A 25,054-nucleotide genomic window follows, 5' to 3' on the forward strand; every position below is an offset into this window, starting at 1 on the left:
TTCTTAACATTTTCTGGGAAAGATATCCGGGAAATGAGACTCAGATGATGACCTTGTGCAATACTTTGTTTTTTGCTATTATAAATGAAGATGAAGATTAACCATTTCTTTAACAATTCCCCTCTTTTTATCATCTGATCTACCTTGCCCTAGCTGAACCCTTCCTGTTACTTAGGTCTGCAAGATAACCCTACTTCACGAAATACATGGCTTATCCAGTGTATATCATGGGATACCGACATGCTGTGTATCCATTCAAATTATACTTGTGGGTCAGACCTTCTGTTCATTCTAACCCTATTTCTATCGAGGGATTATTATAAGGGGATGATATAGATAAATTTTTATGACATAGAAGTACAGACATTTATATTAATATATTAACCACTTCACCACCAAGGGTGGTTTGCACGTTAATGACCGGGCCAATTTTTACAATTCTGACCACTGTCCCTTTATGAGGTTATAACTCTGGAACGCTTCAACGGATCTTGGCGATTCTGACATCGTTTTCTCGTGACATATTGTACTTCATGATAGTGGTAAAATTTCTTCGATATAACTTGCGTTTATTTGTGAAAAAAAACGAATTTTTGGGGAAAATTTTGAAAATTTTGCAATTTTCCAACTTTTAATTTTTATGCCCTTAAATCACAGACATATGTCACGCAAAATACTTAATAAGTAACATTTCCCACATGTCTACTTTACATCAGCACAATTTTGGAACCAAAATTTTTTTTGTGACGGAGTTATAAGGGTTAAAAGTTGACCAGCAATTTCTCATTTTTACAACACCATTTTTTTTTAGGGACCACATCTCATTTGAAGTCATTTTGAGGGGTCTATATGATAGAAAATACCCAAGTGTGACACCATTCTAAAAACTGCACCCCTCAAGGTACTCAAAACCACTTTCAAGAAGTTTATTAACCCTTCAGGTGTTTCACAGGAATTTTTGGAATGTTTAAATAAAAATGAACATTTAACTTTTTTTCACACAAAATTTATTTCAGATCCAATTTGTTTTATTTTACCAAGGGTAACAGGAGAAAATAGACCCCAAAATTTGTTGTACAATTTGTCCTGAGTACGCTGATACCCCATATGTGGGGGTAATCCACTGTTTGGGCGCATGGCAGAGCTCGGAAGGAAAGGAGCGCCATTTGACTTTTCAATGCAAAATTGACTGGAATTGAGATGGGACGCCATGTTGCATTTGGAGAGCCCCTGATGTGCCTAAACATTGAAACCCCCCACAAGTGACACCATTTTGGAAAGTAGACCCCCTAAGGAACTTATCTAGATGTGTGGTGAGCACTTTGACCCAACAAGTGCTTCACAGAAGTTTATAATGCAGAGCGGTAAAAATAAAAAATCATATTTTTTCACAAAAATGATCTTTTCGCCCCCAATTTTTTATTTTCCCAAGGGTAAGAGAAGAAATTGGACCCCAAAAATTGTTGTGCAATTTGTCCTGAGTACGCTGATACCCCATATGTGGGTGTAAACCATTGTTTGGGCGCAGGGCAGAGCTCGGAAGGGAAGGAGCGCCATTTGACTTTTCAATGCAAAATTGACTGGAATTGAGATGGGACGCCATGTTGCATTTGGAGAGCCCCTGATGTGCCTAAACATTGAAACCCCCCACAAGTGACACCATTTTGGAAAGTAGACCCCCTAAGGAACTTATCGAGATGTGTGGTGAGCACTTTGACCCAACAAGTGCTTCACAGAAGTTTATAATGCAGAGCCGTAAAAATAAAAAATCATATTTTTTCACAAAAATGATCTTTTCGCCCCGATTTTTTTATTTCCCCAAGGGTAAGAGAAGAAATTAGAGCACAAAAGTTGTTGTGCAATTTGTCCTGAGTACGACGATACCCCATATGTGGGGGTAAACCACTGTTTGGGCGCATAGCAGAGCTCGGAAGGGAAGGAGCGCTATTTTACTTTTCAATGCAAAATTGACTGGAATTAAGATGGGATGCCATGTTGCGTTTGCAGAGCCCCTGATGTGCCTAAACATTAAAAACCCCCACAAGTGACACCATTTTGGAAAGTAGACCCCCTAAGGAACTTCTCTAGATGTGTTTTGAGAGCTTTGAACCCCCAAGTGTTTCACTACAGTTTATAACGCAGAGCCGTGAAAATAAAAATTCTTTTTTTTTTTCACAAAAATGATTTTTTAGCCCCCAGTTTTGTATTTTCACAAGGGTATCAGGATAAATTGGACCTCAAAAGTTGTTGTCCAATTTGTCCTGAGTATGCTGATACCCCATATGTGGGGGGGAACCACTGTTTGGGCGCATGACAGAGCTCGGAAGGGAAGGAGCGCCATTTGGAATGCAGACTTAAATGGATTGGTCTGCAGGCGTCACGTTGCATTTGCAGAGCCCCTGATGTACCCAAACAGTACAAACCCCCCACAAGTGACCCCATATTGGAAACTAGACCCCCCAAGGAACTTATCTAGATGTGTTGTGAGAACTTTGAACCCCCAAGTGTTTCACTACAGTTTATAACGCAGAGCCGTGAAAATAAATTCTTTTTTTTTTTTTCACAAAAATGATTTTTTAGCCCCCAGTTTTGTATTTTCACAAGGGTATCAGGATAAATTGGACCCCAAAATTTGTTGTCCAATTTGTCCTGAGTATGCTGATACCTGACATGTGGGGGGGAACCACTGTTTGGGCGCATGACAGAGCTCGGAAGGGAAGGAGCGCCATTTGGAATGCAGACTTAAATGGATTGGTCTGCAGGCGTCACGTTGCATTTGCAGAGCCCCTGATGTACCCAAACAGTACAAACCCCCCAGAAGTGACCCCATATTGGAAACTAGACCCCCCAATGAACTTATCTAGATGTGTTTTGAGAACTTTGAACCCCCAAGTGTTTCACTACAGTTTATAACGCAGAGCCGTGAAAATAAAAATTCTTTTTTTTTTCACAAAAATGATTTTTTAGCCCCCAGTTTTGTATTTTCACAAGGGTATCAGGATAAATTGGACTCCAATATTTGTTGTCCAATTTGTCCTGAGTATGCTGATACCCCATATGTGGGGGGGAACCACTGTTTGGGCGCATGACAGAGCTCGGAAGGGAAGGAGCGCCATTTGGAATGCAGACTTAAATGGATTGGTCTGCAGGCGTCACGTTGCATTTGCAGAGCCCCTGATGTACCCAAACAGTACAAACCCCCCACAAGTGACCCCATATCGGAAACTAGACCCCCCCAAGGAACTTATCTAGATGTGTTGTGAGAACTTTGAACCCCCAAGTGTTTCACTACAGTTTACAACGCAGAGCCGTGAAAATAAAAAATCCTTTTTTTTCCCACAAAACTTATTTTTTGGCCCCCAGTTTTGTATTTTCCCAAGGGTAGCAGGAGAAATTGGACCCCAAAAGATGATGTCCAATTTGTCCTGAGTACGCTGATACCCCATATGTTGGGGTAAACCCCTGTTTGGGCACACGGGAGAGCTCGGAAGGGAAGGAGCACTGTTTTCCTTTTTCAACGCAGAATTGGCTGGAATTCAGATCGGATGCCATATCCCGTTTGGAAAGCCCCTGATGTGCCTAAACAGTGGAAACCCCCCAATTATAACTGAAACTCTAATCCAAACACACCCCTTACCCTAATCCCAACAGTAACCCTAACCACTCCTCTAACCCAGACACACCCAACCCTATTCCCAACCGTAAATGTAATCCAAACCCTAACCCTATCTTTAGCCCCAACCCTAACTGTAGCCCCAACCCTAGCCCCAACTCTAGCCCTAACCCTAGCAATAACCCTAGCCCTATCACTAGCCCTAACACTAGCCGTAACACTAGCCCTAACCCTTGCCCTAACCCTAACCCTAGCCCTAACTCTAGTCCTAACTCTAGCCCTAACCCTAACCGGAAAATGGAAATAAATACATTTTTTAATTTTTTTATTTTTCCCTAACTAAGGGGGTGATGAAGGGGGGTTTGATTTACTTTTATAGCGGGTTTTTTAGCGGATTTTTATGATTGGCAGCCATCACACACTGAAAGACGCTTTTCATTGCAAAAAATATTTTTTGCGTTACCACATTTTGAGAGCTGTAATTTTTCCATATTTGAGTCCACAGAGTCATGTGAGGTCTTGTTTTTTTGCGGGACGCGTTGACGTTTTTATTGGTAACATTTTCGGACACGTGACATTTTTTGATCGCTTTTTATTCCGATTTTTGTGAGGCAGAGTGATCAAAAGCCAGCTATTCATGAATTTCTTTTGGGGGAGGCGTTTATACCGTTCCGCGTTTGGTAAAACTGATAAAGCAGTTTTATTCGTCGGGTCAGTACGATTACAGCGATATCTCATTTATATCATTTTTTTTATGTTTTGGCGCTTTTATACGATAAAAACTATTTTATAGAAAAAATAATTATTTTGGTATCGCTTTATTCTCAGGACTATAACTTTTTTATTTTTTTGCTGATGATGCTGTATGGCGGCTCGTTTTTTGCGGGACAAGATGACGTTTTCAGCGGTACTATGGTTATTTATAGCAGTCTTTTTGATCGCGTGTTATTCCACTTTTTGTTCGGCAGTATGATAATAAAGCGTTGTTTTTTGCCTCGTTTTTTTTTTTTTTTTTTCTTACGGTGTTTACTGAAGGGGTTAACTAGTGTGCCAGTTTTATAGGTCGGGTCGTTACGGACGCGGCAATACTAAATATGTGTACTTTTATTGTTTTTTTTTTATTATTTAGATAAAGAAATGTATTTATGGGAATAATATTTATTTTTTTTTCATTATTTTGGAATATTTTTTTTTTTTTTTTTTTTACACATTTGGAAAAAATTTTTTTAACTTTTTTACTTTGCCCCAGGGGGGGACAATACAGATCGGTGATCTGCCAGTTTGCATAGCACTCTGACAGATCACCGATCTGCGAGAAGTGCAGGCTGCTTCACAGTGCCTGCTCTGAGCAGGCTTCTGTGAAGCCACCTCCCTCCCTGCAGGACCCGGATCCGCGGCCATCTTGGATCCGGGTCTGGAGCAGGCAGGGAGGGAGGTAAGACCCTCGCAGCAACGCGATCACATCGCGTTGCTGCGGGGGGCTCAGGGAAGCCCGCAGGGAGCCCCCTCCCTGCGCGATGCTTCCCTGCACCGCCGGCACATCGCGATCATGTTTGATCGCGGTGTGCCGGGGGTTAATGTGCCGGGGGCGGTCCATGACCGCTCCTGGCACATAGTGCCGGATGTCAGCTGCGATATGCAGCTGACACCCGGCCGCGATCGGCCGCGCTCCCCCCGTGAGCGCGGCCGATCGTGTATGACGTACTATCCCGTCGGCGGTCATACGGGCCCACCCCACCTCGACGGGATAGTACGTCAAATGTCGGGAAGGGGTTAAAATATATGTTAGAAAATAGAATATAGTTTTTGTTGGTTAGTATAATTCATAGAGTCCATATTGTCAATGAGTCTTTGTAAGTTCTCTGTGGGCTCTTTGTCTTTTATCAGTCCTTTGGTCTTCTGAAATACAATCCGCCAAGTCTACTGAAGGTTGCTTGTTGCAGAATATGCATTCAGGTTGGAGTGCAGTTATTGAGGTAGTCATCACTTGGGTTTGCTTTATTATCAAGGTAATGATTAATTTTAGCTTTACGTTTACCTGGAAAACATTTACAATTAGAACTGAGAATTTTCTTTATTACATAACAAATAACTTTATCATCATTGCAAGGATTAGTATCACTAAAGCTGCTTGAATTAGGACATGAATTACACCTGATATCCATCCACTTATTCCTTTGAACAGGTTCATAAGGTTTAACCATAAGAGCCATTCAGGGAGGGGTAAATCATCCAGTGAATTAGCTTTTTCACCCCTTTCCTTTATCATTTCAAGTTATTCTATATCAGGAGTAATTCTCATTAGTCCGGAAGGATCTATATAGCGGCAACAGGCAGGTCCTACCACCTGACAGACTCCTCCTTGAGAGGCTGTGACAAAATTATGTTCTATAGAATGATGATTAATAATAGCTATAAGCTGTTTCATGTAGGCTGATTCAACATTTAGAGCACCAAATAAATAATCAGTTATACTATCAAAAATGTCACCTAGTCGATATATACCAACACATATTCATAGATGCCTACCTCTAGAAGCTGCATGAAATTAATTTGAGGTAGCTGGAGCAGGTACAATGGTCAGGCGGTGCACTTATCCACATTTAGGCATACACAGACTACGCATCCCTATACGAATCTAGCAGCAGCACAATGGAATTCTGGGGTCACCCAATTAGCTTTTACCTAACTTACCATTGCGTCTTTGGACTGATGGGATAGTCCATGAGAGAGAGCGCACATCATGGGGAACAGTGCCCTAGGAAGGCAGTACTTACTGTCCATTTTCCACAAACCATCTTCTTCCTTCACACAGGAGTGCCTTTGCCAATCTTCTTTTTCCGTTGCAGAGACCTGATCTTGCAGGCTCTGAAGTAGTTGTAAGTCCATCCCCCCGGACACCTGTACAGTGTATATTTCTGCGGGGAGAGGTAGCAGCGCAGCAGCTTTTGCTGCAAGGTCAGCTCTGCTGTTGCCTTCGGCTTCCCTAGTGCGCTCTCTAGTATGAGCCTGCACCTTGATTATTGCACCTTTGTCTGGTAGTTCTAGCTCCCTGAGGAGCTGAGCAACCAAGTCTGCATTTCTAACTGGTTTACCAGAAGAACCAATAAACTTTCTGCTCTTCCATATGGGACCGCAATAATGGAAAATGCCGAATGCGTGGCACCATCAGTAAATGCTCTGCCATTATACATGCCTCAGTGAGTACTTTCAGTTCAGCTTCCCCAGCAGACATCCTAGAAGGTAAAGCTTCACTTTTTACCACCTCATGTTGATCAACTATTGCACAACTTCTATGAAGTGCTATATAAAAAAAAACTGTGACCCATTTACATAAAGCTCTAGATTTACATTAGATATTGGTGGCTCTTGCATATTGGCAAGTATTTGTGGCAAAACCGTGCACCCTTAACATGTCCCCCCGGATTTATGACAGTACAAACGGAAAGGGAGGACATAGCTTAGGATTCTTAGTGCTGGGGCTGAGAGAATGGCTTCCTTACGGTCCTTAAACCCCTCTTTTGCTTCTGGGGTCAGTTGGCCATCAGTGTACTGATGGACGTGGGCACAATTGCTAAGCTTATGGCCTTTTACCTTTCTGGTGTTATGTGTTTCAGCTGAGGTGAAATGCAGCGACCTAAGAAAACAACTTTTTCCTTTTTTTTTTTTTTTTTCTTTCGCTGTTTATCTCTTGGAACCTTACATCTTTCATGGTACAAAAGATTAGCAAAGAATCTGCTTCAATTAGACATACCTGGTTGCTCTCTGCTCAGGGGATATTGTCTAATACACATTGGTACAGTACCTGGTTTCAATTTGATGGATACTTGTATTATCCTTAACCCCTTCCCGACATCTGACGGTATAGTACGTCACATGTCGGGACCCCCGCTTTGATGTGCGCTCCGGCAGTGAGCGCACATCAAAGCCGGGACATGTCAGCTGTTTTGAACAGCTGACATGTGCCCGCAATAGGCGCGAGCAGAATCGCGATCTGCGCGCGCCTATTAACTAGTTAAATGCCGCTGTCAAACGCAGACAGCGGCATTTAACTACCGCATCCGGCCGTGCGGCCGGATATGAGCACATCGCCGACCCCCGTCACATGATCGGGGGTCGGCGATGCTCCTCCATTGTAACCATAGAGGTCCTTGAGACCTCTATGGTTACTGATTGCCGGTGGCTGTGAGCGCCCCCCTGTGGTCGGCGCTCACAGCACACCTGCAAATCTGCTGTGTAGCAGCGATCTTATGATCACTGCTGCATAGCAGAGCCGATCGGGCTGTGCCTGCTTCTAGCCTCCCATGGAGGCTATAGAAGCATGGCAAAAGTAAAAAAAAAAAAGTTTTTAAAAATGTGAAAAAAATAAAAAAAATATAAAAGTTTAAATCACCCCCCTTTCGCCCCAATCAAAATAAATCAATAAAAAAAACCCCCAACCTACACATATTTGGTATCGCCGCGTTCAGAATCGCCCGATCTATCAATAAAAAAAAAGCATTAACCTGATCGCTAAATGGCGTAATGAGAAAAAAATTCGAAACGCCAGATTTACGTTTTTTTGGTCGCCACAACATTGCATTAAAATGCAATAACGGGCGATCAAAAGAACGTATCTGCACCAAAATGCTATCATTAAAAACGCCAGCTCGGCACGCAAAAAATAAGCCCTCACCTGACCCCAGATCACGAAAAATGGAGACGCTACGAGTATCGGAAAATGGCGCAATTTTGTTTTGTTTTGTTTTTTGCAAAGTTTGGAATTTTTTTTCACCACTTAGGTGAAAAATAACCTAGTCATGTTAGGTGTCTATGAACTCGTAGTGACCTGGAGAATCATAATGGCAGGTCAGTTTTAGCATTTAGTGAACCTAGCAAAATAGGCAAGCAAAAAACAAGTGTGGGATTGCACTTTTTTTGCAATTTCACTGCACTTGGAATTTTTTTCCCGTTTTCTAGTACACGACATGCTAAAACCAATGATGTTGTTCAAAAGTACAACTCGTCCCACAAAAAATAAGCCCTCACATGGCCAAATTGACGGAAAAATAAAAAAGTTATGGCTCTGGGAAGGAGGGGAGCGAAAAACGAAAACGGAAAAACTGAAAAAGCTCCGGGGGTGAAGGGGTTAACAAACCAACATCTCTCTTATCCTTTACCCATACTGCAGCTGATATTTGCTCGATCATTTGCAGAATGTCCTCATCTTTGTCAATTTGCAGCTTTTGCGTCATCTAACTGAATTAGTGACATCATAGTGGAGAGGGTTGCTCCAGACAATGGGTCTGTAACAGTAATACTTTTCTTCCAAATAATTAATAACTGCATTCATTGCACTCAGAATATCAGCACCTATCATGCTTAGGACATTTATCTGAAACCAGCACTTGGGCACACAAGTCTGTAGTACGTGCCATTCACACATTCTTGGGTTCTGTTCTTGCAAGGGATGGACTGCCCCATCTGTCCCTACACCCTTTACTGTTTTCCCTGTCATGAATCGTTGTGGCATATACTTTTTCTTATATCAGTACGACACCCATATATCAATCAGGCGTTTTAATTGTGTGATAGTGATTGCCATCCTGTGGGGGGACCACTATTTTTGTTTACTCTTGGCGAACTCCCATCTTTCCTTTTCTTTTCTCCACCTGTTCCCCTGTGTTATATACCTGTCCCCTGCACCGCAGTTTTCAGCATTATTAAATACATCCGGAGGCATATTCACCATAACAGGGGTTGGCTTTTGCTGCTTCTTTTGCTTTCCTACTGTTAATCTGGTACTCTATCCTCCTAAACATGGGACGGGACTGATCGAGTGTAGCAGAGATACATTCACTCCTCTCTTAATCCTGTCAGGAACATATTTTTAAGAAACCTACTGTAGCTTCCCTAGGATTTTTCAGGTCATAATCCTGATCTGTGAACACTGCTGTACATCTAGCATAAAATCTGTCAGTAGGCTCCTCTGAACCCTGGAATACTTCTGGTAATCCTGAAGCTAAGTCCTCTGTCTGCTTTCTGGCAACCACAAGTATCCTGGCTAGAAATTGCTGTCTCGACTCCCTAGTTTCCTTGTCTGCTGGTGGTCTGTGTTATTACAGAGAGGGCTAATGCAGTGTCATCCCTCTCAGTCATAGCACAGAAGTCATATTGGATTTTTCCTTTACCTTGTGGCTTGTTACATTTATTACAGATCCAGGTAGTGGATCCCATGGCTCTTTTATCCCTCTGCCTATCCTGTTGATTGCCTGCGTGCACTGGGGGTTGTGGGTGAGTGGGACTACTTTCTGTAGCCCCCACCAACCCTTCATTTGACTAGTCATCTCCTATACACCTCCATTCGCTGTCTACTCTGCTTTATTGTCACCCGGAGGAGGTGTAGGGGTAATCTGTAAGTGAAACCTGTCCTGACTTTTTGGTAAGGGCTTCTTCTGCTGTCGGGAACTGTTTACTGGGGTGGAGAAACTATCCGGGGACCCTTTAATCCTGTAGTCCAGGGTATTGGTTTGTAGCTGAATACCCCGGAGGGGAAGCCTCTCAATCTGGATATGCTAACTGTACCTGCCCTGGCATCGGCATCCACCCTCCTCCCATCTCAGACATCCATGGTGTCACTTGCTGGAGAAGCAGCTGCTGACAAATTACCGGGGTCTGCACCCCAATGGGAGATGGGAATGAAGGGGTGGATATGAAACTAGGCAAATAAGTTATTGTACTAGCCACAGAGGTTGAAACTGGGGACTCAGAGAAGCTAGAACTAGAGATTGCTCCTTTTTTTTCTTTTACACTTATTCTTTGCTGAGCTGATGTTAGAGGGGACAGGGCTCTCCCTCCCGCTGCAGGGGCGGAGGGAGATATCTGTTCTGTCTGACTCAATGAAGGAGGGGCTGCTTGTGCCTGCGCTGGCTAGGTCTGTAAAGGAGGGGCTGCCTGTTCCAGGGGGGGACGAAGCTGCAGATTTCTTTACATACATCCTGCTCCTCAAATGTGCTTCATCACTATCATCCTCATCATCCTTCTCAATATTAAAATATGGGTCATGTCATTCAGAGGTTCTGATCCACACTGCAACTTGCATCCCATAGTCATTTTTATCAATCCATGTGGCATGCTTCTTACTTAAATGCTTCCATCTCTCAGCATCCAAAAATCCATTCCTTGGCATTCCTGCCTTTTCTAGAATTATTAGCGGTATCCTTATCTGCTTTATTTCCCACCAGGTCCTTTATCTTATATCTCAGATCCGTAATCTATCCTGACCTGGATAATCTATCACCCATAACAGCTGTCAAAGGTAGCGACCCCTATCTTCAGCCCTGTTATGTATAAGCTGGATCCCACTGGTCTACTATGATAGCCAGCAATCCTGCTTTCAAAGCAATAAGCTGAACCGCAGTTCTCTGTTCTCTTCTAATGCTGATACAAATTCTCCTGAATAAGTAGATGTATATCCCTATAAGCACCACACAGTTCCAAAGGCAAGCGCTATATATTCCTCATACATCGATATCCGAGTCTCACTACTCACTAGATATCCGAGTCTTCACTTGACCCTGAATATGCCAAATCTATTCCTGAATCTATTCCTGAGATTCCAAAGTAATAATCAAGCGTGACAATATCCTGCCACTGTGGCATATACCATCTAGTATCAACGATGTATGTCCAACTTTTCGACAGCGCATGAGGGTGTGGTACTACGTGACAAGAGAACACTCTATATAGCCTATTCCCCCGCCTATATTAGTGCGGAGCTACACAGGCGTCAAATGTACTCTTTCTAAAAACCAGTCCACCACCCCTGCCACTCATTTCTCAACTATAGTGACTGAACACAAACAGTTTTCACACAGCATGAAGCATGAAAATGAGGAGCATTTCCAATTCAAAACAAACAAAGAACTTTCTATCAGTTATTGACTCTGGTTCTTATCGCACTCAGCAATTCAACAATTCCACATACACATCCATACACACAGTACTTCTGTACTTTCTCACTCCTCACATTTTATCAAAATGCTCTAGTGCCAATGGACAAAAACATAAATCACATCTATCTGTGGAATCTCTTACTTGGTTCACTGTATCCTCTAATTCATTTCCTATCTGAGTACAGGATTGTATACAAAAATGAGCATTTATGTTCACATAGATTGTCTTCATGTGATCTTTCCCACTTCACTACAAACTCCCACCCGGGACCTTCCTGTAAGTCTTTTCAAGTAGCAACTAACCGGAGAGTTTTATTTTACTCACTGCTTTTAATTAGAAGGCTATTTATACACTGAGCACACATCATTTAGTTTCCATACATCATATGAGCGCTGCTCCGTACCCCACAACACAGATTCAGCAATATATCAGAAACCCAGTGTAATCAGAACAGTTCAGCACAGCTCTATCATTACTTCTTATCAATTATCAACTGACAAGGCACCAATAAACTCAACTAATATAATTAGCTAACCAAAAGCACAATAACAGTGGTAAAGGAAAAAAACGATAGAACAAACATAGGACAAGTATAGCAGAGCATAGCAGAGCAGGATCAAGACAATGTAATTACAATATTTACAGTATCAACAAACATTGACATCTTTACAAACAGGAACACTTATTATAGGTACAGACAAAACAAATGATGGAAAATCATTGTACTTCATAATGAAACAAAAACAACTGTTAACAGCACTTAAACAAACATATAAAACAGACAAACAAGAGACAACAAAACAAATAACAGATACTTTCTTTTACCTGAGGGCTTTTCCCGTTAGAAATCCCCAAAGACTGACTCTAGAAAGCCTCCTTTCCCGGAGAGAAAACTGTGTGAGTAATAAATCTACTCACTTACCCGGGATTTGGTTTTCTGTTCAGGACGGAGGCAGTCAATTGTTCAGTCTAAGATGAATGTCGAAGGAGAAAGTATATCCCGCTGAGGGCCTCCAAGTTGTCAGAAAAGGGATTTCCAACCTACTCAGGTATTCTGTCTTTTAGGTACCTACGCAATGAAGCAATAATCAGAGAGACACACGCTCGTTGTCTGTCCAAATAGTCTCTGGTCTTTATTTTTAGGGCTGGGCTTTTAAAGGCCCAAGATCAAAAGGAAATGTAGAGTTACATAATAAATTGGCACATATACATGGGTTACACAATGGGTTGTCATATACATCCTGGGACACAAGATAGATTAGGTAAAAAGAATGTAGGGAGTCTTTGCACATGCCTGTGGTTTTATGAGATGTTGGCTGGACATTGACATTTCTGGATGTTTTTCGGATAGAAAAACATAATCTGGGCAATAACAACCTAACAACCAGATGTTCTTAACATTTTCTGGGAAAGATATCCGGGAAATGAGACTCAGATGATGACCTTGTGCAATACTTTGTTTTTTGCTATTATAAATGAAGATGAAGATTAACCATTTCTTTTACACCCGTACAGCCACTTCCCTATCCACCTGCATAACACTTGATTTGTCCCAATTGATAATCAATCCAGAAATTTGCCCAAATCCTTCAATTAATGAAATCACATTAATTAAAGGCTCCCCAGGACCCTCAAGAAAAAGCAAAATATCATCGGCATACAGAGCAATTTTCTCCTCCATTTTCCCATACACAAACCCCTTTACTAACTGAGACCCTCTGATAGCCGCTGCCAGAGGCTCCACCGCCAGAGCAAACAGCAACGGGGATAACGGACACCCCTGCCACGTACCTCGAAACAGTTGAAAGCTTTCCGACAGTGCATTGTTCACCCTAAGTTTAGCCACTGGAGAGGAGTATAGGAGTCTCACCCATGACACAAAAACTGGCCCAAACCCAAAGCGGCCCAGAACCGACCATAGGTATTGCCATTCTATACTATCGAAGGCTTTATGTGCATCGAAGGAAACTACCACCCTCCTACCAGCATTCTCCGCCGGTATCTGCACATTGAGGAATAACCTTCTCAAGTTGATGGCAGTGGATTTATTAGGCATAAAACCGGATTGGTCCGAATGAACCACCTTTTCTATTACCCGAGTCAGTCTGTTCGCCAAGGCCTTAGCCAAAATCTTAACATCTGTTGTCAGGAGTGATATCGGTCTGTATGACTCCGGCAACTGTGGGTTTTTATCGGGTTTAGGAATGACCAAAATAGTGGCCTCCCTCATGGAAGCAGGCAATATTCCCCTCTCCAGTGACTCCTCAAATACCCCCAGCAATCTGGTCAACAACTCTTCAGAAAGGACATCATAGATCTCAACAGGAATGCCGTCAGCCCCCGGAGCCTTCCCCCCCGCCATTGACCTCAAGGCACCCTCCAACTCTTCCACCGTAAGCGGCCTATCTAACGAATCTCTATCCTCGGCTTCCAGCCTAGGTAAATTTGCCTCCTCCAGAAATCTGTCAATGTCACCGTCCGTCTGTCCCGTGTGTGATGCATACAATTTACTATAAAACCCCTTAAAACCTTCCAGAATTTGGGCCCCCTGTGTTACAATGCTACCATTTTCTAATTCCAGAGCATGTACGTGTGTAGAGTCCCTCTGAGCAGACGTCACCACTGATAGCAGGTGACCCACCTTCTCCCCTTCCGCATAAAAGGCCTCTCTTTGGAAAGCTCTCGCCCTCTCTGCCTTGCGTAAGTATAATTTGTTAACCTCCTCCTGAGCCATCTTCATACGGTTCATGGTGTCCTGAGAACGTAAATTACTCAATGCAGCCTCTGCTGCCTTCAATTCCTCCAATATGGCTTTGTCAGACTTCCTTGTTTGTGTTTTATGCCTAGATATCCCTTTAGATAATATTCCCCTCAAATAAGCTTTCATGGAATCCCAAACCACAGGCTTTACCATGTTATTAGCCATAGGTAAGTGTTCACACTAGGCAGTCAGGTCAGGTACCCATCCGATATGAGATTACCTTGACATTTGGTGGATGGGCTCACATTTTTTGGCCAAATCTTGTGCTAAGCATCTCATGTGTTTTTTCATAGATTTCACAAGCCATTAAGCTATTCACATTTCATATATCGCACATTTCCTTGCTTTAGTACAGTTGAGTGCAGCCACTGATTATTTGCTATGTAAGACTTTTTTGGTTATGCACCAGTTCAGACTAAATTGCTGTTCAGTCAGTTTACTTATATTTACTATGTACTATTTTTTCTGACTTGAACGCCCCGCCCTTTGCCATGCTGTGATTTTAATTACATCCAAACACAGTTGGTTCTGACCCTCCTATAAATGCAGGCTTTACCATGTTATTAGCCATAGGTAAGTGTTCACACTAGGCAGTCAGGTCAGGTACCCATCCGATATGAGATTACCTTGACGTTTGGTGGATGGGCTCACATTTCTTGGCCAAATCTTGTGCTAAGCATCTCATGTGTTTTTTAATAGATTTCACAAGCCATTAAGCTATTCACATTTCATGTATCGCACATTTCCTTGCTTTAGTACAGTTGAGTGCAGCCACTGATCTATTTGCTATGTAAGACTTTTTTGGTTATGCACCAGTTCAGACTAAATTGCTGTTCAGTCAGTTTACTTATATTTACTAGACACTTGGGCACTGACACCCAGAGATGAATTACGAGAGTACAGTGCATCTCAGGGGTAACTCCAGTATACCACCAGAACCCTGGGAGCCCTCCGCACACACCCCAGTGTCTCATATTTCTCCGACTGTCCGGGATACTGAGCTATCGAGACTGGCTCTCCAGAACCACATAGCCGACCCAAGTTTGGACTCTCCATATCGGTCCAGCCCCAACGAACCCCTGGCGACGTCAGTCGTCCCATTTGGACCTCCTGCGAGGAAGTTATAACCCATCCTAGATATTGGGAATTATCTCATGGACCAGAAAATAAGAACTAAGCCTGTGGATAGGAGAGCTTCCTTTCATTCACAAGTGATAAGAAACAGTAACATGACACATAGAAAGGAGGGGAGGGATATAGTCTGCACCTCAACTTGTAAATAAAATCCAAAACTTTATTAGGATGTCATGCCATGTTAAAAATATTAAAAAACACCTTTTTTAATATTTTTAACATGGCTTGACATCCTAACAAAGTTTGGGATTTTATTTACAAGTTGAGGTGCCGACTATATCCCTCTCCTCCTTTCTACTTGGATGTGCTTCTCAGAGGGACCAGCACTCACCTGTTACACATTGGACATGGCCTCATTTGGATTGGATTGCTACGGCGTGCAGCTCCCTGACTCCCTCTTGCCTCCTTAAAGTGACACATACAGCTAACTGCAATCCCAACCTGTACCCTACTTTTGTCTGTACTTCTAGCTGTAATATCTGTATATATTTGTAGTATCTAGTGCACCTTTTGGCAATTAAAATATCAATTAGTTTTGGGCTGCTCTTTTATCTCGAAACCCGATTTCCCACATCCGTGAGTCCGGCTAGTACGTACTTATACGCTACCTGGGGTTGGTTTCTGACTTGATATAAACGTGTTAAAGGACCGGGCTTATATCTAACGAAGAACTGGTGGAAGCATACCGTTCTGGTGTTATTGGGGGATCCTGGCAGTGCTGGACCAAAGGTGGGTGGTCAAAAAGGGTGGTCCAAAAGTAGGTGGACAGTACAGGGTGGTCCAAAAGTTGGTGGACAGTATGTGTAATAGGGTTATGAAGGGGGAAATTTATGAAACATGGTGTAAAGTGAAACTGACTCAGTTGCCCTTAGCAACCAATCAGATACCACCTTTCATTTTCCAAAGAGTCTGTGAAGAATGAAAAGTGCAATCTGATTGGTTGCTAAGGGCAACTGAGTCAGTTTCACTTTACACCATGTTTGATAAATCTCCCCCTTCATAACCCTATTACACATACTGTCCACCTACTTTTGGAGCACACTGTATATATTCCCGGCCTGGGACTGGTGATACATATACCGCCCTCACTACAGAGTGCCCCGATAACCAGTAAGTTACAGGACACCCTCTCTGGCGACTACTCATCCTAGGTGCAGTTCCCTGACTGACCTGAGGGTAAGGGGGACGCCAGAGAGCTGTGACTGTGTAAGCTCCGTCACAGCTTGTTGACGGAAGGGGGATATTAGTAGAAGGGCGAGACTCTGTATTTTGCACCATCTTGGGCATTTGCAGGGACTGTTCTATATGCTATTGTGTGTTGGAGGTTCAATAAATTATGGCCACTCTGTTTTACCCTCACCCTGTGTGGTCTGAGTAGTGTTCTGCCCACAGGGGGAGAGAGCGAGTGTTCAGTGGTATGAGCCATAGTCCATAGTCTTTCTAAGGACAGCCGGGCCTGTGGATGAGAGTACCCACTAACCCTGTATCGCTACAGCCGCAGTGGCCAGTTGTATCCAAAGTAAAGTCTCCTCTGTTTTATTATTATAATTTAAGGTGTATAGTGCTGCAAAGAGAGTTAATGGGGTGGGGGGTACATTTTGAATGGAACGAATTGGCCATACACTATCATGCACATATTGTATGTCTTATAATCTTGACTTGCTATCAGGTTTCACTTCTAAGTGTCTCATGGCTACAAGGATTCATCTAGGCCAAAAAAAAAGAAGTGGTTAAAGGTCATAGCTGCTGACTGCACCGCACCCTGCACATCATAGAAAGCTGCTACTACAGTAACCTCTTCACTGGGACTGCAACTAACCGTACAGATGGATGGAAAAAGCTCACCCAGTACTAGAGATAGCAGGAAGAGTCTTCACCCAAGTATGAATTAGGAAAGGCCAAACATAACTTGTTGCACATTCCATGTAAGATACCGCTCCTTAATCCACAGTTTATTATTCATGCATGATAAAAAAAAACAAAACACAGATCAGCAAATGAAAGCATTCAAGAATTGTTTCCACATCAGCCTGATCTTGCTACAGACAGAGACATAAGGTAAGGAGCTGTCAGCTGCATTTATCGTGGCTTCTTTCACTGTGTTGTAGATAGGCACATGCTGCATGTTTCCATGAAGGCTTCTAATTTATGGTTTAAGAGATTATTGCTAAAAAGTTCACATGCAACTTTTTTTCTCTTTTTAAGAAGCATGGCCAAATGTATTTTTTTCTGTGGTTTCAGAAAATTATAATTTATTCCATGGAGTGAAAACTCTTGAGGCTGTCATGTCAGACGCTATTCACTCTAGGGCATCCGACAGACAGCGGTAATTCCACATTCGTCCACTATACGCTCAGTGGCGCCGGCTAGATTTTATCCAGGTTGTCCGGGGTTAATCTAGCTGGTATTTTGGTTGGAGGCTGGGTCACGCCCGTGGCCTTTAAATAGTCTTTCTGGACTTTGGGCGTCGCCGATTATAGCTTGTGTCTTGTGCCTGGTGATCTCGGTCTGGAGTGGTGGTCTAGGAGAAGAAATATCGTATCTGGTGGTGTATTATCCTTTGTCATATTTCTCCTTCCTATATTTGTATTTGTTTTGCCCTGTGCACATTACACTGGGGAACACAATTTTTAGTTAGGTCAGACAACTGTTCTTAATTAATTTTTGGATGCTGAATCCAGAAATGATCTCAGTTTTTCTCTATCACGTCAAGTTTTTGAACTATAGGATTTTTGTCTTCTCAAAACTATGTAAACTACTGTACCTAAAAAGTGTTTTGTTTTTTTTAAATAGTACAAATATGAACAAAAAATGAAATATATAAGAAATAGGCATGACAAAGTAGTGACTACTCTTACAAGTTGCCACGTAGCTCTATATGAGTCGAATTGTAATCAGATAACAAGTCTTATTACAGATATCAGTGCAATTGTGCTTCTCTGGCAGGTAAGTTGTGTAGGAAAAACTTGACGTGCTAGAAAAAAACTGACTACATTTTTGGAATCAGCATGCCAATTTTAGTATAAATCAGCTCAAAAACCTAACTCAACAGAAATTTTTTTTCAAATTGTTCCCCTGTGTTATAGTATTTTCCAGTGTGTCTGCGGCGTGGTGCGTTTTTAGTTTTCCCTGTCTGTGCTTTCTGTAGGGGTTGGTGTGTGGTCTAATCACTGGGTAGCGTGTGGAGGTTTCAGCATAGGACTGAAACAGGAGTCAGGGTCAGGCCTGGCGGCCCAGACAAGCACACCATCAGTGTAAATTCTTTGAGAGGGACAGACAGGGTTTACCCTAGTCTGAGGGATATCGCAGGGGCCCGGGTAATCAGCTGTAGTCTACCCAGTACCCGCATGACAGAGGCTGACAGCTCGTTTCTTATTCACCAGTACTTTGCTCGTTCATCAGCTAATTATATTGGTTATGCAGGCCGTAAAACCATTTTTGCCTGAAGAAAGTAGTACCTTGTAATTAGAGGAAGTGCTGCCGACAATAAGCAAACTTAACAATTGTATGTTCATTTTTTATTGATTCATGTGAAAGGGTCTTAAATGAGTGGAGACCAATATGGACAGAATATTTCCAGTGTAAAAGTCTTATGCTACTTTTATACTGGCCGGTAATAGGAGAACACTTGTTGGCGACTATCATGCCGTCTACTGTGCACCGGCTGGCAATCACTCAATGAAGAAGCAAAATGCTTGTTCGTTGGCTGCGATGATGGTCTTTAAACAGGCTTAAAAATCAGCCCATGTCCTGTGTAAGCAGCTGATGTGCTGCCATAATAATGATATTCTACATTATCTGTATTAGCCCTTGTCCTGTGTACCCAGAAGTACGGTCGGCCTGTCTTAACAGGTCATTCAACAGCCAATGGGTTAGGCTGGTTTCACACTTGCGTACAGGAGGCTGTGGATGGCAGCGTACTTCCTCCCTTCTTCCTCCCTGAAACTCTGCCTACACTCCGCCTACTTCTCCATGTGTCCTGCATTGCCCTGCGTACCTATCTTTAACATTGGGTATACAGGGACGTGTGGCGATTTGAGGTGTGCGGCGACCGCATGGAAACGGAAAATGTTGCATTTCCGTGCGGTCGCCACACACCTCAAATCGCCACATGCGGATGCATCTGTATACAACCCAATGTTAAAGATAGGAATGCAGGGCAATGCAGGACACATGGAGAAGTAGGCGGAGCGTAGGCTGGGTTGAAGGGAGGACGTATGCTGCCATCCGCAGCCCTCTCGTACGCAAGTGAGAAACCAGCAGGGCCGGACTGGCCATCGGGCAGTTCTGGCAAATGCTCGAAGGGCCGGTGCCAGTAGTGGGCCGCTGCACGCTGACTCACCCCCCAACCTCCCCCACTAGCGCCGCCGCATTCAACTTGCAGTTGAATGCAATGATAGAGGAGAGAGCATCAGATGACGCTCCCTCTCCCATCATTCCCCGCTCTGCCTCTGACACTATGGGTGCACACGCACTCACTGTGTCCCAGGCAGTGCAGCGGCAGCCGCCGAGACAGGAGCAGGGAGCAACGCGGGCACGAGGAGAGGTGAGGCTTGTTTTTTGTTTTTTTTTACTGGACTGTGGGGCCATTCTCAGGGGGGGCAGAGATGCGGGCTGTGCTGTATACTACTATGTGGGCTGTGCTATATACTACTATGTGGGCTGGGTTGTGCCATATACTACTATGTGGGCTGTGCTATATACTACTGTGTGGGCTGTGCTATATACTACTGTGTGGGCTGTGCTGTATACTACTGTGTGGGCTGTGCTATATACTACTATGTGGGCTGTGCTATATACTACTGTGTGGGCTGTGCTATATACTACTATGTGGGCTGTGTTATCTGCTAATAAGGGTTGTGCTATATGCTATGCGGGTTGTGCTATAAACTATGCGGGCTTTGCTATATACTATGCGGGTTGTGCTATATACTATGCGGGCTTTGCTATATACTATGCGGATTGTGCTATATACTATGCAGGCTTTGCTATATACTATGGGCGGTATATTATATTCTATGGGGGAGGCCATGTTATATACTATGTGGCTGTGCTATATACTATTGTGGGGGTATATTATATTCTATGGGGGAGGCTGTTATATATGCTATGGGGGTATATTATATTCTATGGGGAGGCTGTGTTATATACTGTGGGGGGCTGCATTATATATTATGGGAAGGTGGGCTGTATTATATTCTATGGGGGGCTGTATTAGATTTTAGGAGGGATGATTGCATCATACTCTTTGATGGGGCTGCATTATATTCTGTGGGGAGGTGGGCTGTATTCTATTCTATTCGGGGCTACATTATATTCTATGGGGGACTGTATTATATTTATATCCTTTGAGGGGTGATTGCATCATACTCTGAGGGGGCTGCATTAAACTATGAGGGGGCTGCATTATATTCTATGGGGTGGCTGCATTATATTCTGTAGGGTGATGGCTGCATTATACTATATGTGGACTGCATTATACTGTATTGAGGACTATGGGGAATACGTTATACTATATGAAGAACTATGGGGTGCATTATACTATGGGAAGTGAATTGTACTACATGGATGACTATGGTGGTGCATTATACTATATGGAGCACTATGAGGAGTGTATTATGCTATATGGAGGACTATGAGGAGTGTATTATGCTATATGGAGGACTGAGCAGTGTATTTTAATATATGGAGTGTATTATACTATATGAAGGACTGTTGTGCACATTATAATACATGGAGGACTATGGGGTGTATTTTACTAAACAAGTAAAATGCTGCATATTCAGATTGTTTTTGCTGGAACAAAAATCATTGTTCTCAGCAGCACATCGCCAGTGTAAACTGTAGATGTGCTGCTGATAACATGATACTGTATGGGGATGTGTTAATGATCTATTAGTGATCGTTCTGTCCCATCCTCAGCTGGTGGAAAGAGGCCAGGAAACAAGCGTTGAACGATTTCAATATTGTCGATCAAACTAATTTAGCGGCCTGAGATCAGCGCATTTAAATACAACCGAAATGCTTTTGTGTGATGGGCAATATGTTAGCATTTGGGGCTCATTTTAAACTTTGCCTAGGGCCCCACTTTGCCTAAAGCCGGCCCTGCCTACAAGTGTACAAAGATATCATACAGTCACCATGTGACAAGTGGGCCTGTGTAACTTCAAATGCCAGGGCTGAATTTTAGTCCCAGTCTGGTCCTGGAAACCAGCCTTACCTTGCATGAAGTTAATCAGCAGCTGTTTAAGCCACAGTCAATGTTTGTCTTAGGCTGCTTTCACACTAGCGTCGGCCCGACGTGCCGACGCGCGTTGTGAAAGAAATGCCCGACGTGGGCAGCGGAAGAAGTCTTACGACGCTTCCGCTGCCCCATTGTGAGGTGCAGGGAGGTGAGGGTGGAGTTTCGGCCGCACATGCGCGGTCGAAGATGGCGGACTCGACGCACAAAAAAAGTTACATGTAACGTTTTTTGTGCCGACGGTCCGCCAAAACACGACGCAACCGTCGCACAACGGTTGCGACGTGTGGCCATACGTCGCAATGCGTCGCTAATGTTAGTCTATGTGGAAAAAACGCATCCTGCAAACAACTTTGCAGGATGCGTTTTTTCTCCTAAACGACGCATTGCGACGTTCAGCCAACAACGCTAGTGTGAAAGTAGCCTTAGGCTATGGTCACACTGAGTTTTCTTTTATTTATTTTATTTTTCTCGGTCTCCCATGACAGCACTACGGAGAGAGGGGATCCGCCCTTCAGGGACAGGAAACCTACAGATAAAAGGGCGGTACCTCTCCCTCGCATCAGTTGGTTTCCTGTCCCTGACAGGGAACCTCTCTTCGGACGGTACCTGCATGAAGACCGATGGACCGGGACCGGGCGGTCGAGTTCCGGCAGCGAGGAGGCTCCTGCCGCGGCTTGTCCGGCTCCCGAAGCCGCCACCACTGGGACCGAGGGGTCCTTCAGGGTGAGCGAGGGGAGAACGCCGCCGAATCAAATGAGGAGGGGCGCTGGATCACCGGAGCTCCTGCGCCGACAAGCGCACACTCCGGGTGCACAAAGATGGCCGCCGCTCCGGAAATGCGGCAGGACTTCCGGGTCATCGCGCGCGCATGCGCAGTAATATCTTCTCCCTGGGAGCACGCAGGAACCGGAAGTGCGGCAGACGCCGGGGGATTGGCGCCGGTTACAAAAAGGGAGATTGTGCGCACATGGGGGTCGCACTTTCTCCCTGTAACCATGGAGGACAGCGATCCACAGGAGCTGCAGCCAGGACAGCAGCGCCACACAAAGAGCAGGAGTGGATCTAGCAGCCGTTCCACACGACGTAGCAGATCAGCTGCGAAGACTGACACTCCATCTCAAGCACCTTCCTTAACAGGCCCACCCCCTCCAGAACCGGTACCTGCCTCCACATCCGAGTGGTGAGTGATCTTCGTGAATGTACATAGTTTATAATGGGGCTCCCTCTTCTCCCTTACTCGGGTAAGAAGAGCCTGGAGAAAAGGAAAAATAGGGTCTGCCCTACCTGCAACAAAGCTTTACCAGTAGCCTGGGAGAAAAAGCTTTGCAAGTCATGCATCCAGAGCTTACTATGTGAGGAGACCCCCGACCGCTTCTGAACTTAAAAATGTAATCAGGACTGAGGTTCAGAATGCCCTTCTATCCTCCAAAAAAGAGGTGAAGAGGGTGAAGGAGTCGGTACATTCCCACTCGGCCCGATCGTCATCCGAAAATGCTGATTCGGACGATTCAAAATCCCCCCTATCCTCTTCTGAGGAAGAGTCTGGCCGACATTGCTTCCCACTAGAAGAAGTGGATTCCTTAGTGAGAGCAGTTAGGGCTACTATGGGGGTGGAGGAACCCAAACCCGACAAAACGGCCCAAGATGTGATGTTTGGAGGTCTGGGACAAAAAAAGAGAAGAACCTTTCCCCTAAATCCTAATGTCCAAACATTAATTAAAAAAGAATGGGAGAAACCGGATAGAAGAAATTCCTCGGTACCCTCCCTTAAAAGAAAATATCCCTTCGAGGATGAGGCTTCCTCTTTCTGGGATAAGGCACCAAAACTAGATGTTGCAGTAGCCAAAGCCTCGAAAAAATTTGCGCTGCCATTCGAGGACATGGGTACCCTCAAAGACCCGTTAGATAAAAAAGCGGATACTTTCCTCAAGGGAGCATGGGAATCAGCTGGGGGTAGCCTGAGACCTGCAGTTGCAGCTACTTGCACCTCCAGATCCCTTATGGTGTGGATCGACCAGCTGGAAAGTCAGATTAAAGACGGGTTACCCAGAAAACAATTGCTGGATTCATTCCCTGCAATGAGAGCAGCAGCAGCGTTCCTGGCGGACTCCTCGGCGGACTTTGTACGCCTAACATCTAAGGCCGCTGCTCTTTCCAACGCTGCCAGAAGAACCTTGTGGCTAAAGAGCTGGCCGGGAGATCTACAAACAAAATTAAAATTATGTTCTATCCCATGTGAGGGAAATTTTTTATTCGGAGAAACCCTGGATGACATCCTCCAAAAGGCGGGAGATAAGAAAAAGGGGTTTCCAAATCTGGGTCCGACTCCATTTAAACAGTCTTTTCGGAGCCGCAGATTTTTTCGCCGTAGACCCCCCAGAGAGCAGAATAAGTGGGAAGAAGGAAGGAGAAGGGATAGGGGTTACCTCTTTGGCAACACCTCCCGTGATAAAAAGTTCTCCAAATGACATTTACCCTCCGGTGGGAGGAAGGCTGACATCATTCCTTCCCGCCTGGGAAAAAATTTCCAACAACATCTGGATTTTAAATATCATACGGTATGGTCTAAAAATAGATTTTGTCTCTTTCCCTCCCCGGAATTATGTAACAACAAAAACAAGATCTTCGGCTGCAGAACAAACTGCATTAGAGGAGGAAATTATGTCCCTACTTCAAAAATCAGTGATTCGGGAAATATCTCCTCAGGAGATAGGGGAAGGTTTTTTCTCCCCTCTATTTTTAGTACCAAAGCCCGACGGGTCCTTTCGGACGATCATAAATCTAAAAAACCTAAACAGATACGTCTTAAATTACAAATTCAAAATGGAGACAATAAGGTCCACTATAAAGATTCTCTTCCCGAACTGCTACATGGTCGTAATAGATCTAACCGACGCATACTACCATGTGCCCATCCACAATCAATCCCAAAAATTCCTCAGGATGGCAGTCTCCATAAAGGGTCAAATAAGGTTCTTTCAATACAAAGCTCTTCCATTCGGGATTTCAATAGCCCCACGTATATTTACGAAAATAATAGCGGAAATGATGGCCCACGTGAGGGAACAAGATATACTAATAATCCCTTACCTGGACGACTTTCTTATCGCAAGCAACTCAGCACAAAGTTGCAGGGAAAAGAGAGACCAAGTGATGACCATCCTGACGGACTTGGGATGGCTTATAAATGTAAAAAAATCGAAGTTGGAACCCTGTCAAGTACAAGAGTTCCTAGGACTAACATTAGACTCTCGGGTCCAAGAATGTCGACTTCCGAGTCCCAAAAAAGACAACATATTGTCCATGATAGCGCGAACGTTACACAATCCCTCAATGACTCTAAGGAGAGCAATGTCGCTTCTGGGCT

General features: G+C 43.9%; 1 protein-coding gene and 1 long non-coding RNA gene across 5 annotated transcripts in view; one reads left to right on the forward strand and one right to left on the reverse strand.

The window, feature by feature from the left end:
- Positions 1-4,704: 4,704 nt before the first annotated feature.
- Positions 4,705-13,044, reverse strand: LOC143805240 (uncharacterized). The gene is made up of 2 exons (XR_013221204.1): positions 12,374-13,044; positions 4,705-5,651 (listed from the first exon to the last, which is right to left on the reverse strand). It is a non-coding gene; the product is annotated as an uncharacterized LOC143805240 (long non-coding RNA).
- A 4,208-nt stretch (positions 13,045-17,252) lies between these two features.
- The window catches only part of LOC143805243 (uncharacterized), a 67,116-nt gene continuing 59,314 nt past the window's right edge, over positions 17,253-25,054 (forward strand). For 3 of the 4 annotated variants that reach the window (XR_013221209.1, XM_077284303.1, XM_077284305.1), the window contains exon 1: positions 17,253-17,501. The gene's annotated coding sequence lies outside the window, so the exon portion shown is untranslated. Of the gene's footprint in view, positions 17,502-17,873; positions 17,989-25,054 lie in introns of those variants that run through there. The other variant, XM_077284304.1, reaches the window with a different exon arrangement.

The sequence above is a fragment of the Ranitomeya variabilis genome, chromosome 2 (assembly GCF_051348905.1).
Source record: "Ranitomeya variabilis isolate aRanVar5 chromosome 2, aRanVar5.hap1, whole genome shotgun sequence".
NCBI classification, from domain to species: domain Eukaryota; kingdom Metazoa; phylum Chordata; class Amphibia; order Anura; family Dendrobatidae; genus Ranitomeya; species Ranitomeya variabilis.